General features: G+C 37.6%; 1 protein-coding gene across 5 annotated transcripts in view; it reads left to right on the top strand.

Moving 5' to 3' along the window:
• The window catches only part of ROBO1 (roundabout guidance receptor 1), a 710,380-nt gene that overhangs the window by 319,779 nt on the left and 372,825 nt on the right, over nucleotides 1-17,776 (top strand). The window lies entirely within an intron of this gene.

Raw genomic sequence — 17,776 nt, 5'->3', positions numbered from 1 at the left:
TGTCTCTTTTCTTCACCTTACTCGTTGCATTGTGTTATGCCTGTAGCTTTTCTCTGGTGCTTTCTGGGATGTACTGGATATTCTGCTCATGTTTATGGGCTTGCCCGGGCTCCCTGGTGTCTGGGAATACAGGAGAAGCATTCAAAATCTTTTCTCACTGTCTGGACAACATTTTGAGAAAGGAAAGTGAACATGCTGGGAAAGCTGCAGAGGTATTTCTCAAGCCCTATTTACCCAACTCCGTGCCTTCCCCAGGATGCATTCTGCACCTGAGCATCATCTGTCCTGTTGGTGAGAGTGGAACTGGCCTCCTTCATGCAGTACCTGTCTCCCAGCTTGGACATTCCCATTCATCATGCCAGAGGCTGCCCTGAGCTTCCCCTGTGTGGGACATAGCTTGAAACCTGTCTCTTCAAAGTAAGAATACCCTGCTGCTCCCTGCCTCTTCACAAGTTATGTGGCACCTTTTTCACTCCCTTGGTAGGATACCTGTTAAGAAGTGTGTTCTACCAGTGTAAACTCAGATTCTGCAGTTATCTGATCCTAAGCACAGCAATCACAAATAACTTCAGGTACTGAGGATGGAATTTAACAGAGGTTCAGCTTTTGTTACAAAAAGAACAAGAGCTTTGCAGTCTAATAAATGAAAGAAAGGTGACGGCTGGAATTTGATTTAAGGAAGCAGGACTTTAAAACATAATTCCTTCTGTGTAATTTAATAGCCATTGAGGAAGTACTGGAATCTACAGTATGTGGTCTGTTAATCTAATTAATCTACCCTAAAGGTTAAGTCACACAACCGACAAGTATAAGTGGATTTTGATCAAGTTTTACTGGCCCTATAAAATATCAAATATATGAGGATGTCCAGATTTACTTGTGTTTGCATTGGAAGTAGCTCAACTTTGTAAGGTCATGTACTGATGTACGTGCACACACAATTTTTATTTAACTTTCTATTTCCAAACATAACATGCTGAGGATTTAAGAATTGCTCTTTATGACGCTGAGTGCCATTGAAAAAGTACAGCAAAAAAAAAGGGGAGGAGAAAACTGCTGTTCTTTGCCAGTAAAGGTGGGAGTTAAAATGAGCATTGAATGCTAAAGCCTGTTATTTTTAAGGATGTAAAAGAGGATCCCAGTTAGTTCCTGTGTAGCATTTGGTGTTCCACAGGTTGTTGTCCTTGGTTTGCATGTACTCTGTCATCCTGAGAAACACTGAAATCAAAGACCAACCTTCTGTTCTTAATTTTTCTTCTGTTGAAACAGACTCCTGTGACAATGACTCTTCATGAGAAAGATTGGACAAAGTTAATCTTTTTCCCAGAGTTTCAGATGAGAACAGCTCAACCCGTATCTTGCAGTAATCTAAATCCTAGTCTGACCTAAGAGAAAACTAGTCAGGTTCTTAACCATGCCAAGTCCAGGTGAACTTTAATCTATGCAAATTTGTAGAGGAGTTTGGGTGACAGAGATTTTCCCAATTGTTTAGTTTAACTCTGTGTTCTCTGTTCTGTCAAAACACAAATTCTGCCTCTCTCTCCATGAATTTCAATAGGTTTTCTGCCTTCCTCCAAACAGCATAAATATACAACATTAGTAGAGGTATCAATGCTCATCTCATTGAAGCTTCTCATTCATTTGACAGTGCATCTGCTACTGTCACTGTTGTCCTGGTGAAAACACTGAAAGAACCTACACATGAAAGAGGAGTTCAGAAGAAGGGGCAGACTGCTACAGGCTTTTGGGGATCTCTGGACTTTTTATTGCCTTCTCCTTCCCCCAAAGGTTTTGGTTATCTACATTTCATACCAAATGTTCCTGGTGAGGCTGGTGCTCAGGTTTGTCACAGGAGTCAGTTGTGAGTGTGGGCACGTCGGCAGACACACTTTCCAGGAAACCTCTCAGATGTATCACCGGAGTTGTGTTCATTATAAAATGCAAATTCATTGCTTACCATAGGAGAAAATTATGTAATGAGGCTCTAGAGAACATAAATATTTAAACATGTTTTTAAATACATTCAAATATATGTGTATGGAGAGGGGAGGGGTTAGTGGGGGCAATATATTCAAATAAACATGTTCGATATTCTATTGTATAATATATCAACCCTGCAAATTCATACTAATTAGTATTTTGAGCTCTCATGGTGTTACTAAATCATTGGCAACAGATGAATAAAATGTTTAGAAAACTTTTTTTATGATCTTATTGGTGCATTCACCCATGTCAATGACCAAAATTTATCTTGCTTTAGCAAATCAACAGATTTCTTTCTTCTGCTAAATGTTTTTGGCAACACAGATGGAGAACACAGCAGTCAGGGCCCTGCTCAAAGGCACCAGATAACTGAATGGGTTACTTCCTACATTAAAACCAGCTTGTTGACTTGGCAAAGAGCCCTGGTCAAGTAATACAACCATTGCTGCTGCCATTTGTTAATTCTGCATAATTAAACACCAATTATACATAGTATTGTTTTCTAGCAGGCTCCTCAGCTGGCTTTTCTTTTTTATGGTTCTGTGCCAGTTTCCTTCCTTATTACTAAAAAGGGCTTTTTATTTGTTATTGTAATTAGGAGGTTTAAAATACATCAATTTTTTCTAAAGAGAGAATAGTAAATGATTATGGAAGTTGGCATATCATTTTACAGGAAAGACATTGCATATAATAGGTATTTTGATTTTTTTGTGTAATCTGAGGAATCTGCACTGTACTATTATAGGGCTCCCCAGAACAAGTCTATTAGTGAATTTGTAATAATAAATGAATGCATTTACAAAGCACTTTCAAAGTCTGTCTCTTTTAAGACACTGGGAAATTCAAATGTAGAACCAATATTAATTTCATAGCACTTTTATCCTCATTTAGCAAGGCTGTTAACCACATGGCTAAGTCCTATTGAAATGAACAAAATATGGGCTTAACTGGTGTTTTAAAGGATAAACCTAAATGTCTGTTCAGTGTTCTGCTACAGTTGGAATATTTTATGCATCTTGTCATATTGCTCAGTATTTGGAGACTGTGTACCAAGGGAGGTTGTTGACTGTCTTGGTGCTTTTAAACTGTGTTATGGCCAGTGATGAGGCTCCATTAGTAATGATGATGGAGAAACTTCGAGAAAGGTTTTACCTGTGTTACTGGGAACAGTGGAATGCGAGGAGCAGAAATTTAGAGGCCGATGTGATGCTTGTTTAGAGTTTCTATCTTTCCCTCAGTACTGAAGAAGGTGTTTGTTGTGTAGACTCAATATTTTATTTTTCAGCTACTTAAGTTTATAAAAATAGCCTGGAAAATGCTTTTTTCCCCCTTTCTTTATGATTGTTTATGTAATAACACTACCAAAGGGTACCATACAGCCAAAATAGGCATGGGAACTCCCTAGAAACTCTGTGCCTTATACAACCCATACATTTTATTGTTAAAAAAAAGGAAAAGAAAAGAAAAAAAAGAGAGAGAGAGAAACTTTCAGGCTTGATAATCATTAGAATTTAAAAGCTCAGGAGGGATGTTAACTGAGTCTATTACTCTTAATCCATGGACTGTTCAGCTGTCACACACACATACTGAATCTGTATGCAACATCCTCATGAACTTTATTGAGAAGTGTTTCTATGACTCAGCAGCTGAAGCTCATTTCTCAGCCAATTTTCTTTTTCTTCTTATCTCCTTGTGACTCAACTCTTGTTATCTATCCTTCCCTTCCATTGAGTCCACAAAATTATTGACACCCCAAATAAAAATGCAGAGTTTTAAGCTTGGCAGTTCTTCGTTCCTCCTTTACTGGATCACAAGTCAACTAAATTATAAAGAGGAGAAGATGCGGTTTCCTGCTTATCCTGCAAAGTCATGAGGTCAATGGGACTTCCCACGGCACATTATAGAAAGCACAAAAGACTTTATAGGATGAGGATTTTGGTTCAAGTTACAGTTTTGTCAATGGAGCCATTTTGAGATGCAATTGTCAATAAAATCTCTCCTTAACTCTCTTTCCGGATAGGTCAGCTGTTTTGAATCATGTTGTTTTATGTGTGAAACATGTATTTCAGATTCCATAAACTCAGTAAAACAATACTACTTTGTCTTACTTGCTTTAAGGAACACATTATTTTGGCATCTTCTTTGGACCTGCTATTGTCACAGCCCTTATTCTTCCTGTCTTAGGCAGCTTAAATAACCTTTCATAATAATTATGGTTTAAAAAGAAAAAAAAGTGTGATTCTAGAATTTTTTTTCAAATTCATATCTAGACCCAGCATTACTACATCAGACATGTCTTCATTTTGAAACTAGAGCTAACTACAGCAGAATTTAACTAGTGAAACATTTTCACCGGAAAGCTTTCAGAAAGCTTCCTTTTAATCTCTTATGCTGAAAGAAATGTTTTAGAGGACACCAGTGAGAATCTTGACAGGAAGAACCAGTGAGAACTACAGTGAGAAAGAGGTAGAAAAGCTTTATTTTATTCCTCAATGGCAATCCTTTTAAACAGCTCTAAGCTCTGGGATGTTATTTATTATTGATGTTACAGTAACGCTCCGAATATGGCAGGTGTTGAATTGTTTCTCTGACATGTAGTCAAACCTGTCCCAAGTTTTGAAATGTTAGTTTGTAGTCTAAAGAGCTGGGATTACACCCCAGTTCAACAAAAGCTGCTGAAACACACAGATAATTTCTCTAGTAGTTTATGTCATTGATTTCTATAGTTTTGTTTAAAGAACACTCCCCATTCATGGCACTAAGATTTTGCTTGAAGCAATGTACCCTCATAAATCCTGTTTTGGATTAGAATAAGTGGGGAATACATGCATAAAAGTGGGTCACAGCAGCATAATGGATGCAGCTTGACTTATCTCGCCTAAATGCCAGTTTTTATTTATATTCACATGTACTTATTCATAATGTATTTATATATGCACATTCTGAGTGTATTTTGGTATCCCATTGATTAATTGTAGAATGATGTGATAAGGTGCATTTATAGTGCACCTGGGACTTCTTCCCTGCAGCCCTGCTATTGAGGCAAATCTCCTGGTGTCACCACTAATAGTCTTCCCAGGATCAAAGGTTGAAGGTCACCTGGCTAACAAACCATGAAGGTTAGAAGCAGGAGCATCAAACCATGAGAAAGGATGGATCCTCAGCTTTGCTTGGGGAGAGCCATTAGCCTCAAGCCATGGAAAGTCCCACAACACCAGGCCTTAACAATGTGCTGGTTTTATGCCTGTGAAAGCCATTTCACACTGTAGCTGGAGTTTTTCAAGCTAAATATTTTTCTCTGCTTCGGGACTCAAAAATTATATAATTCTCCTTCTCTCTGATTTGAAAGGAAAAGAAGAGGCAAAAATGTCAATATGTTATGAATAACTTGGGGAAAAAAAATGGAAGAGAATTTTACCACACAACAATGACACATGGACCCTCCTTATGGCATTTGTAGATGCCAAGATTTTTTTTGTCTGGACTTCTTTGTCTTGAGGATAACCTGGGCATGCTGCAGCTAGCTCAGCTTCATGGAGCAAAAATATTTAGGCCACATTATTTAATCTTTCCAAATTAGATTTTTTGATATATTTAAAATGTCACTAGTTCCTTAAACTACAAAAGAGCAAGCTGTTGTGTCTTCTTCACCTAGACATGATCCCAGAAATCAGTTTGGTGGGTGACAAGCAGTGCTTCCATATAATAGAGAATAAAAACCACACTTATTTTGCAGTTCAATTCTTAATACAAATTAGCAGAACCTGAGCCAACAGTCTTAGAAGCTGCTAATGAGGTTTCTGCAAATGGGGGGTTTGCACGCAGTGAGACACTGGGAAGAAGGAAAGTATATCCAGCTTGTAACATTTCAGAATCACAGCAAGTGGTATTGCAAAATGTCATGTTTAAATGCTGCTAGGGGCTCCTGTAGTACCTCAGAAATACCAGAAACAATTTTGGCATTAATTTACCGTAATACAAAAACTAATCTGTCGGGATGTTGTGTTCATATTTGCTAGGCACAGTTACATTTTGTAGCTTAGGTGTCTCATACTGTAAAAGCTGAGTTTGTAAGATTAAGTTGTCACTTGATCATTTAAGAAACTTGAAGAAAGAACATTTTAAATACTTAACATACTATTATCTCTCTTTCTGCCAAAGGAAATCCCTGTTGTTACTTCTAAGACACGAATGGTGTTATGTGAGAAATCATTATTTTACAAAATAGTGAATACCTATACAGGCTCAGCAAAGTGCTGGCTTTCAGGAGTACTGGCGAATTTATGCTTACAAAAGCTATTTCTTTTATGGAGTATAGCAGTTGATGTTTCTGAAGATGTAACTACAATGAAAATAGAGTTCCCTCTTTGAAGTTTCCTATTAGTAAGATAAGAATTGGATTTACACAATTCTTAAACATTCAAAGTTAAGTGGTTAAGAAATGTCTTAGATAAATGTATGCTTTATAACTTGGCAAACCTTCAGATTCTTACTGAAACATTGTGGGTATTGTAACTTGTAGTAATGATAAAGACATTAAGACAAATTTCAATTTGCTATGGACATATACATTGTATAATTCATTAGTCTTTTATTCCTAAAATCGTAAGACTGATAAAGAGAGGCTCAGGAATAGATCCACAGAGGTGTCTGGCATCTTAGTACCTGTCTGCATTTGAATACTATTGATCTGATTCTGGTAACTCAGCAAGAAAGTGACAGATGAAGATATTTCATTTCAAAAGTTAGCAGCTGAGATGGTTTCCAGGCTAGCAGTCTTTCTTTCAAGGTGTCTGTCACTCCTTAAGATTTCCCCTTCTTTAAGCTGTCTTGATTCCAGGAGCCACAGCATTTTCTAAAATAACTTCTCCTTTGTTTTCTTCCCAAGCAATCAGTCACAAACTGTTTCCTGTAAATTAAAAGAACTTTTGTCAGCGTGACCTTATTTGCTGCAGCACATACAAACTTTGCCTCAGCAATCAATTTTCTTCCACGTGCACACTTATGACTGGCACTAGGGTTTACATTTTCCTTTGTTGGGAGAAGGACTTGGAAGAAGAAAGAAAAATGGAAGACAGCAATCGAAGTCTGTATTTTATATTTGATTTCATATTAGCCATGTAAACATAAACCTAGATTTTTAAAGATTGAATGTAACTTTAAATGTAAATTTTCAAAAGTAGACATTAAATATAAGTCTTATTCAGAATGTTACAGATTAACTTTAAACATATTCAGAGGAAGTGAAAAATTTATTACATGCTTACTGATCCTTTCTTAAAATTGGAAATGCTTCTTTGTATGTAAATCAGCTAATTATTTATTGGTCTGGAAACGTTCATAAAGGCAGGAAATGTCCCCCTTTGGGTTTTATAATATCTTTGGCTTGCTTGGTGCCTTTGGCTAGCTAGGCTAAAACTTTGAAAGTAGTCAACCTTGTACTATCAGGTAGCAGACTGAAAGCACCAGAATGCAGAGATCATCAGGGTATTGGGTTATTTACTGGTGTCCTTTTCTCCCTATATAAGCTCCAGCATTACAGGCTTTTAAACCTGGAGCTGGAAGCCTTGGTTGTGGAAATCTGAAGAGAGCAACTTTCTGCAGACAACTTGACTCTAAACACAATGGCCTCTCAGATCTCCAGCTTTAAAATGGAGGTGACAACAATACCCTCCTCCAGCTTGCAAACTTTGGGGGGAAAAAATATTAATTCACACTTGGAAAACATTCAGCCGTTGTGCCTGCAAATTTACTGGTTTTGAAGAAGTCTGATTCCTAATCAGCATTCAGTGTCTACATACATCCAACAGTTTGTACTTCAGTTGCTTGTTGACTGTGCTATCATCTGTTCTCTGCACTGGGAGAACACTCGGATAGGGCCATGGAATTAATGACTTAAGATGTGCCTGGGAAGTTGTAATAAGATCGGTTGTGCAGCTTCACTTCCACAATTTCCGAGGTTTCAAGTTTGTGGCTTTGTGACCATAAGACTGTACAGGAGGGTTTTTTTTACTTGCAAGGGTTTTTGGTTGGGAGTGGTGGGGGGTGTCGTATCATAACTGTTGCCCAAACTAACTGGTCACAAGGTTTGTTGAAGGAGCCTGTATCTGGCTGCACTTGTTTCACTGAGGCTCAGGCAGCAGTCTGTACTGTTTTCAGTGCTTGTTCATTATCACTTTATTTCTCTTGTCTCTGGATACCTGCAAAGCATAAAGACAGAGAGGAATCAGACTTACAAGGGATGGTTCTCATCCCCTTAAAAGCGATTCCTGAGAATATCAGAGGGACGAAAGTGAAACTCTGCGTTTTCACCCCTTCAGACTTTCTGCTTTTCTCCCCTCCCCGCCTGCCCCTTCCACGCTATAATTTCATCTCCTCCCCCCCCACAGCAGCAGCTGTAGCTCAGCTCTGCCGGGCCCCTGGAAGCTCCCCCCGGAGGAACCTCCCTGACCTCCGCGGGGCTCCAGCCCCAGCTGCAGCCGTCGGGGGCTCTTCCCAAGCCCAGACTCTCCCCGGGGTTGAGCGCTGCATGAGACACCCACCGAGGGTTTTACCGAGTGTCCTTGCAATGCGAGAGCCGGTTCTGTTTTACTCAGATATCTGTTTTCAGGTTGTTGTGTAGGTTTGTTTGTTTGTTTGTTTGTTTGTTTGTTTGTTTTGGGGTGTGTGGTTTTTTTTTTTTTTGGTGATGGAAATGCAAAAGAAATCGATTGTTTTCTGGAAAGAAGCCACAGACTGGATGAAGTGGGTGCTCTCTCTGCTCCCCCTCTTTTCTCCAAAGAGCTTAAATAAGATCGTAAGAGAAACTTAACCACCACCTTGCAGCTTCCTTTGACACGGTGACCTTGAAGCAGCTGAGGGAAGCCTTTGTGAACACGGTTTTCACAAAGATGTATCCTAAACTTTGCCTTATTTTCTGCTAACAGAACCTGAACCCTGAGGCATTTGAAAAAAAAAATGTTAGTGGTCTTTAGGCTTGGTTGGGGAAAATTTTTGCAGTGGGAGAGTTTTTAAATGAAGAAAATATATAAAAAGATCCTTGCGAAGGTTGAACTTTCTAAATACACATCAAATGAAAGAATAACTGATCAAATTGGCCTCCAAATGAAGGAGAGATGATTATTTGAGCTGTTTAGTTGAAAAATGAAAAACAGTTGCACAAGAAAGAATAGTTGTATTTTGTAAGGGGAAGGTCAAAGAAAAATACCAACACTGCTTCCAGAAGTTTTAAAAGATGTATTGTGTTGATAGGGTAATAGTTGGTATGTTGTGCTGTGTTTTGATCAAGTACTAGTTTATCTAGTTTATCTAGTTTATTCTTCACAGATTGAAGCCAGCTGCACAAAGTGCAGCACACCCTTTCTCCCCTTGGAAGAAATATGATTTTTCTTTCTTTCATTGATCATCTTTCTTCAAAACAGACAAATATTATGGTGAGAATCATGTTCTCTGCTCTCTACTTTTCACTGAGAGCAATAAGCAAAACACTATAAGTTGCCTGTGAAATCAGGTGTGTGCAGAAATGGAATATTTTTCCCTCACCTCATCTTCAGATACTGGTAGGCTGAAGAAACTGTATTCTCAGATACCTATTTCACATTGTTCTCTGACTGAACGAAGTTTCACAAGTACCCCAGAACCCCTTAGTTTTATGTAAAAGTGGCACTTTTTTTCAATTCTGTTGAAGTCCCTTTCAGTTCCTAGCAATCTACTACTTCCAGGGATCACCTAGTGTGTATTATATAATATTTCCTGGTCTGATTATATGAATGTGTCCTATAATTTAAGAACAGCAAATCCATTGTGCTATAATCATTCTTAACTGCAGTTTCAAACATTTATCATTCAAATGTTTTTTCTCTAAAATTAATATAGTTACTTTCACCTTGGTTGGATGATGTATATAAGAATGAACACAAAAGAGAATCAATATAGTCATTAACTGACTTGCCCATAGGTTATGATAAATGAGGGGCCAGCTTAAATTCGACTAAATTTTCTTTGATACTATATCATCAGAAAACTCTTCATGTGCCCATAGCATTTCTTATCAAGTGAATTTTTTTCTAGTTACAAATAGCCTATATTTTCAATTATAAGAATCCAAATAGTGGAATTGGTGTCAGTCATTCATATTTACAAAATATGGAATTTGTGTCCATGTTACAAATTCAGGTTATGAAATATATGTTGATAAATTCAGCTGAGTGGGATGAGGAAGGGCTTGGAGGTGTTTTACTCTAGTCTGAGTTTCCATAGAATAGGGTTTCTGCTATCACAGAGTCAGCATCTTTTGGATATCCTGCTCTAGTGTTTCCTATTCCCTTGCTAATCTTAACTAACATCTTAAATAAAGATGGAAGGAGTCTCAAAGCTATGTCTGAACCAATGGGTGTGAGATGCAGTTACATTTTGTCTACATATTAGGACAAGAGTCTGCTGTACACCAAATTCTGTCTTTTTGGTTGTCTTGAGAAAGATACCTCTAGTGGGAGGCTTCAAGGAGAGCAGGGAAGGTTTTGTCTAGGACTTTGACTGGGATGACTGAGGGGGCAGGACCCCGAGACATGCTCAGCCTGAATCTAGTCAAACATAATTATGTTCAAGTTTCAAGCTGATGAGAAAAGCCTTAACAGTAGCTTACCTAGGGAGCCTCCTTAGGCATGAGTGCCAATCAGTGTAAAACTAGTTAACATTCAGTCAATGCTTATGGAAAACTTTATTTATTTATTTCAGTTTCTTACCCAGTTTCCTTTCATAACTGAACATAAAACTTTATGTTGTATGTGTCAGTGGATACTTTTCTGAGACTAAATGCATTTTTAAAATCATAGCCATTTGCTGTAACCATTTAGAACTATAAAAACTATAAGGAAAACATCTTAGATGGCTTTTAATTATATTCCTTCTGGTGACGAATGTTTCTAGTTTTATTGCTCAGTGTTTTGTAGCTAAGAAAAAGTTCTAAAATATTTAACAGTTTTAGGAGGCCTTCCTGAGGTACATTTGAAATAGTCTTTACCTCAGATGTAAACTCTTTTTCAATGGCTTGTTTAATGCTGCAGTTGTATTCAGTTTTGAGCACTTATGTACACTTACAGCTTATTTATCTTCAGTGTTATACTTTCAAGATTATATCACAATTCCTTCATCACTCTACAGCTGTAGAACAACAGCAACACAAGATTTGGTAGAGTTAGATAAACTGTAAAGCTTGAGCAATGGGAATGCTGTGGTAGGCTCAGTAGCTTCTTTTCTTTTAAATTCCCTCACTCTCTTCCGAGGTTTTCTTTTTCTATTTAAAATATAAAATTGTTGTAATAAAACAATACCGTTCTGTGTTGTTTTACTTTCTAACTAGTGTTCAGTGTCAGATCAGTCTCTAGCTGGATGTGTTATTTGATCCAATGTGTTACTCTCTTTTTTTCGTATCTAGCACCTTCTGAAATTACAGTGTTTTTCCAGGAATTTTCTGTAGTCTGGCCTCCTAAAATGAAATATGATTAATTGCCTTCAATGTGCTAAATATGCTTTTCTTTCTTTAGGTGGTTTTTGTATTGTATTTGTGGTTTTGTGTCGTTCTGTTGTCTCCTTTTCCCGTAATCTTTCATACCTATATTCCCACCAAAATGAATAAAATAAACTCGAAGCCTGCAAAAACATTAGACGACATCCCATTTTGTTCCGTCGTGTGGTAGTTTTGTATGCTATTTGAAATGATCTTGGATATACCTAGAAATACTCAGTGTCACAATATGCTGAAGTTCCAAACTAGCAAACATTTAGGCACGGCATGCAGTCTTTTAAATTTATCAGTAGCAATGGTGGGTATCACTGAGTTGTGAACCACCGGGCCGTGTGCTCTTACCAGCAGCCTGTGCGAGCATGCAGTGCTCAGATGGAAGCCAGGGCATCATCTTCCCTGCTGGAATTCCAGTGCTGGGCAGCAGTCACCGTAGCCACGCAGGGATAAAGCGTCTCCTTCTGATTTTATGCAGTTTGACATGTTTAAATTTGCCGAGGATCTCTGCTAGAGGTGCTCGAGGGCCCCAACAATATGGAACCAATCACGCTAGAAACATGTGATATGTATAATGTTGCTTCAGAAGTATTTTTTACTTCCTGCCCAAAGCAGCTGCACCAACACATTAAATGAAGGTAGGACAAACAAACAATCAGGGCTTGCTAAACAAATTTTTCGGTTTTTTTTCAGGCCGTCACTCTTGCAGTGTTGTACTTTAGGGCAGAGGTATTAAAGCTGTGACCTAGTCAGCAATGACACACTCGGGAAACTTTCTACACGTAAATCTGACACGATGAATTTTTAGTCATCTGTGCTTCCATTTTCAGTTCACTGCTGTCGTGATAAATGAGTACCTTATTATGAGCAGCCTAATTTCCTGGTCTCTAGCACTATGGGTTTTCTGGTTTTGCTTTTTAGGGCTGGCATAGCTGTTTCCTTCTATTTGCCATTTAGTTGTTCTGGATTTACCAATGCACACACTGAAGCTTCTGATAAGGTTATGTTTGTTGGGCAGTTTATCTCAAAGGTCTAGTTGGTTTTTGACCTTAAATATGTGATTTGGTCCGTCTTTACCACTATGACATCCATCAAAATTTTGATGTGGCTGCTTTTGTTATTTTTACTGGCATTGTTCTCATTTGTGTAGTTTAAAACACATAATTTTTCAGTGTCCATACCTTATTGCTCTGGGCTTTGTGCTTCCAGTTACAGCTCTAATTATTTCAGGGGTTCCTGTGGATCTATTGAAGGTCCTATTTTGTTTCAAAATTACTGCCTCTAGCTAGTAATTCCTACACTCAATGTACACAATATTACAAATTGACAATATTTACAGAAATCTGTAGATCCTTGTAAACCCAAGTACCCCTTGCTGTGTTGTATGATTTCTTATCTGGTATTAATTTTGCAGAGCTGAATTTTGACAAGATAGAAGAGTTATTGATTGTTCCCCTCCTTGGCTATTTAATTTCATCATTGTTCTATTTTGTCTGCAGTTTAAGTTCATAAAGTTGGAGTAATTTTTGACCTTGTGCTTTCTTTTGAGGCTGACATTAATCACAGTGAGAAATGAGATTCCCAGCTGGAAGATGCTAAAGAACCATTAGGAACTATTAAATTAACTTACCACTATTTTATGAATCTTTCCTGGTTTAGACTGAGAATTATTAAGTTGATTGGGACATATGTGTATGTTTCATTATGAGCTAGATAGTAATTGCTAATTCTTTATTTGTGGCTCTTTCTCCCATTTCCCTGAAGTATTCACAGCTGTGCTAACAGAACCCTGCATACAGTCAATGGGAGCATTTTGCTGCTTTAACAAGAAAGGGCTTCAGCCTAATATCAAATTTTCCAGGCAAATGCTTACACGCTCCATCATTTGTTTTCTTAAGGATATGTTTTTGAGCAGTGAGTAGTCAGCTCAGGTAAACAAAGCAAAGAGGAACACCTGTTGTACAACTTCTCTCTGAGGCACAAACTCAAAAACCTCCTTTGTAGATTACATTTCATTACGCCCCACAAAAGCAGTAGCTCTTCAGAAGAGCTTTACAAAGAGAACTCCTGTGATCTGGTAACAAAAGACAAAGATTTTCCTGAAGTCCTTAACTCTACTTAGTATGAATAAAAGAAGATATTCTTTGGATTTAAAAAAAAAAAAATTGGGTTGCAAGTGAGAATCATTTAATACATTTGGAAGGTGAAGAGGAAGGGGAATTCTGGACAGACTCAACTTACTACCACTTTGCATGGATATGTATTTGTGATTTGGTGATGCTTGTAGCTTACTGTAAATTTATTCTTGGAGAGAAGTACTGATTGACATGGTATGTTTTTGAACTCCATGTCTTTTTACAAGTCAGTGTGAATATTTGTTTACCTTCAAAGTCACCTTTTCACTTCATTTCAAAATCATTCCTGTGCATTACCTACCAAATAACTTTCCTGGTAGGCCACAAAGATTTTAATTGTAAACTGCAACAGGGTTAAACCTTCACTTTTTTAATCCTTGAATCACCCCATAGGCTATAGCGTGCTTTTGCTTTGTGCTGAGGACAGGTTAAACACAATGTAAGTGGTTTTAGGTATGAAAGGATGGGAACCTTTACAGCCTGTCCTGTCTGCTGGTTTCTCTCTCATAGCCAAAGGGCTGGGATTGTGGGAGGCAAAAAGAAAGGGAAAACAAAGAAGAGCAACAACCAGACACATTTCCTGGAGAAATCCGTGTGCTGAGGGTATCAGTAATCACAATGTGACCGAAATCACTGTTAGAAGGTAGGAAACGTGTTGGCAACAGCAAAATGGTTCAAAATGTTGCACTTCTAAAAGGAGGGGGAGGCAACCCAACCCAGAACAGCTAGAAATGTAGCTAGGAGTGTCTTCTGAAACAGAAGGACCTGTGATTCTTGTGGTATCAGAGAGCGACTTCCTTGCTTAAATATCTGGTTTTTTAAGCTGACTTAATGTGCCAGTGCAGTCCCTTGCTGGACAGTGTATTAGGGCAATTATGTCTATTATTTCTATAAACAAGCATTGACATACATTGATTTAATATTATTCTTTGTGCTGAGCTCTGCAGATAGACCAGTAAAATGTAAATGGCACAGCTGTGTTGCAGATATATCTTTGACAACTCAGAAGATGACTTTGCACATACAGAAAAGCAAGGGAATGAGGAAGGACTTTCTCAGCTCTTGAATTGTGTACATCCCCTTCAATATTCATTTTTCCAGTAGTTTTAATTTTAAATCATGTCACTGTAAGGCTGCTGGTGTGTTGAATTAGTTCCTGCATTTTCTTTGTTAGTCATTAATGAGGGAAATTCATCACCTTCCTAAAGTTCACCACTCAGCTGAATAAAATAGGGGGTAATTAAGCATGGTAGATTTTTTGCTGTGTTCTATCTCTACAGTAAAAAAAAAGTGAACCCAGTTTTTTGCTACTATTTTGGGGGCAGCTACTTGTAAAGCAGCTGCATAATTCAGCCTCAAAACCTACTTGTAGGGCTGAAATCACAGGAGCAGCAGCACCAGGGGTTAATGCCTGGAGGACTGGGTGTAGTCTCAGAGAGTTTATTAAAATAGTTAGGGGATTATTGCAAGAAGTCCAGTGGAATTGGAGGATTGCATGGGAAGCTTGCATAACCAGTTCTTCAACTGTACATGGTATTAGTTGCTATTATTTAAATGTCTTGATAGTAGTTCCCACCGTAATCAGAACTTTCTTGAGAAATGTGTAAGTTTACTTGAAAGAAAACAAAACAAGGGATCTTTTAAGAGAGAGGAAATTCCCTACAGTAAGGTAAAATTCAGAGTTTGCACTGAAAAGAAAATACAAAATACTGATAAGAAATCTATGTCAGGTAGGTCTTATGCACATGCCATATTGAACACAGTCAAGATGACCGGTGAGCACTTCAGAACAAGTCATTTATTTTTGTATTTTCTGGAGAAAAGTTGCTTGTTACCTCGGAGAAGAAAATTCTGTTATAAATCTTGTTGTCCCTCCTTTGAAAATGGCTTCTTGTCCTTAATTAATCATAGTGCCTTACACAGGCTAGTGATGGGTCTCTTATCTACCCCTGCAACTAAAGCAGCTGGGGCCACCACCTGTTAACTCACTTCCAGCACCATTTAATTAGCCTGAATGGCTGTTACCTTCGGGTTTATCTGGCAGGGAAAGAAATGAGAGCAGATGCAGAGCAGGAGAGATCTACAAGGGACAGCGCAAGGAAGAGCTGGGAGAAGTCAGGGTGTGAGGGCAGGTGGACAGAAGGAGCATCAAAGTCTTACAGTGCTTGTTTATGTGCCCTCTGATAAATACCAAGTTTTGAGAATTGAAGTGTTCAGTCAGTGATGTTGCTGTGTAATTACATCCATGTGGCTTCCTGCACGACCGAGTCCACGTAAGACTTCGGCTTTAGAATTTGAAGTCAAGTGTTGCCAATCAAAAAAAAAAAAAAGGAACAAAAATAACAACAAACCCAACAATCACAGTTATGCTACTCATTTGCTGGGTCTGTGTTGAAGTTGCTAACACCTTGATTTTCTACCTACTTGATAAATAAAGAAATTAATTAGAAAGATAGGACAAGGTTGTTTACGGCTTTCGCATAACTTGAAGTCCTCACTCATTTACTTTTTTTTCAGTTAAAGACTGTTATTGAATGGATTGTGAAAATAAAGGAAAGGAAGGGTGTTTAAATAGCACCCACTACTGAGGTTTTGTCAGGGTTTCAGTCGTATACACTGTTCTTTGAAGACAGAATAAAAAAATCTTCAAATCATTAAATAAAAGCTTTCTAATTTCTTGTTTTAGAACAATCCATTTCTATGGGTGTTTTTGACACCATAAACTGTTCTTTTCTAGTCAGAAAAATGTCTTTTGTGTGTAAGGAATAACATTTCTGTACCTGTGCATGTGTACTTTTTATTTTTAGAATACTAATTGAATTACTAGAACATACTTGTACAAGCCATTAATAAAAAAAGCATTCTTTTGGGTTTTTTTGTTATTTACTTGTGCCAGTCCCTGAGATTAAGGACATTATGTGAAAGCAAATTCTTACCTTTTCCCCTTAGCTTAAATCTTTCTTAACTTTTAAAATGAGGCAGCTGAGCTGCGTAAATTTTTAATGAAGGACTTCTTATTACTTGTGGAGACTCTTAGCTGATGAAAATGGTCATAACTCCCTGAAGTTATCCAATTTAAACAAGTTAGCAGACTGACTGTGAAAGTCTCTGTAAAGGTGATCTATTAAGTCTTTTGAAAAATAATAGAATATTTCCTTTTCTATGATATGAAACATTAGTAAGGCTATTCATCAGATTAACCAGCTTTATGCTACATAGGCTTCTGATATGGAGCTGTGAGTGTTTACCAAGCTGTGATAGTCTTAAGGGTGGCCTAATTATTCCCAACTCTGTATATAGGTTTTTCCTTTTTGTTCCACATCTGAAGAATAGATCTACATTCTTAAAAGCTTGTCTGTATTTTTCTAAATAAGTATGTAATTTTAGATAGTACTTCCCTGTACAAAAATTACTTCTCACAGATATATTAATTTGATTTTTAATAGTAGTTTTCCTTTAGGTACTATCCTTACTTATACTCTGATGGCATAAAATGTTTTGTCATTATGAATAACCAAATGAAGAAACAGAATTAAACCAAATATTCCTTAAGACATATTGTAGTGTATTTGTACAATAACTCCAGTGAGAACCTAGACTAAATCAAAATAATGAAAAAAGCCTGGCTACTAATTTAGTTCCTCATCTTAGGTTTAGGTTTGATGCAGTCCCAGTTGGGCTTTTTTTTTGATGTCTCTTCCTGAATTTGTCTAGATCACTCGAAAGGAATCAATGGGAATTGATCCAATTTGTAGAACACAATTCTAATATTGATAGTAGTTTATATTCATTTGCTTCACCCTAATCTTTTATTAATGCTCATTTGCAAAATGCTTTTCATGCTGTTTCCTCCCAGTTTTGTACCCCCGTGCTGATGGTGATAATGAAATTTTGAGAAACATAACAAGAAATAATGAAGTTATGGATTTTGGAATTAAATAAGGTAACAGTTACTATTTTCGTAGTCAGACATTTCTCAGTAGATGACTTGAATTTCAGGTAAATAATGACCAGTGTAGAAACTCAGATACATGAGATTCCTACAGCAGTAAGAAGTTATGTCTGTTTAGCTCTTTTCAATTTTTCTTTGTGTCCACCAGGAGGATAGGCCAGGGCATCAATACTGAATCATTTGGGG

Source organism: Lepidothrix coronata, unplaced genomic scaffold (assembly GCF_001604755.1).
Source record: "Lepidothrix coronata isolate B3197 unplaced genomic scaffold, Lepidothrix_coronata-1.0 Scaffold157, whole genome shotgun sequence".
Classification (NCBI taxonomy): domain Eukaryota; kingdom Metazoa; phylum Chordata; class Aves; order Passeriformes; family Pipridae; genus Lepidothrix; species Lepidothrix coronata.
The sequence above is the reverse complement of the archived record's forward strand: the minus strand, read 5'-3'. Positions and strand labels throughout refer to the sequence as shown.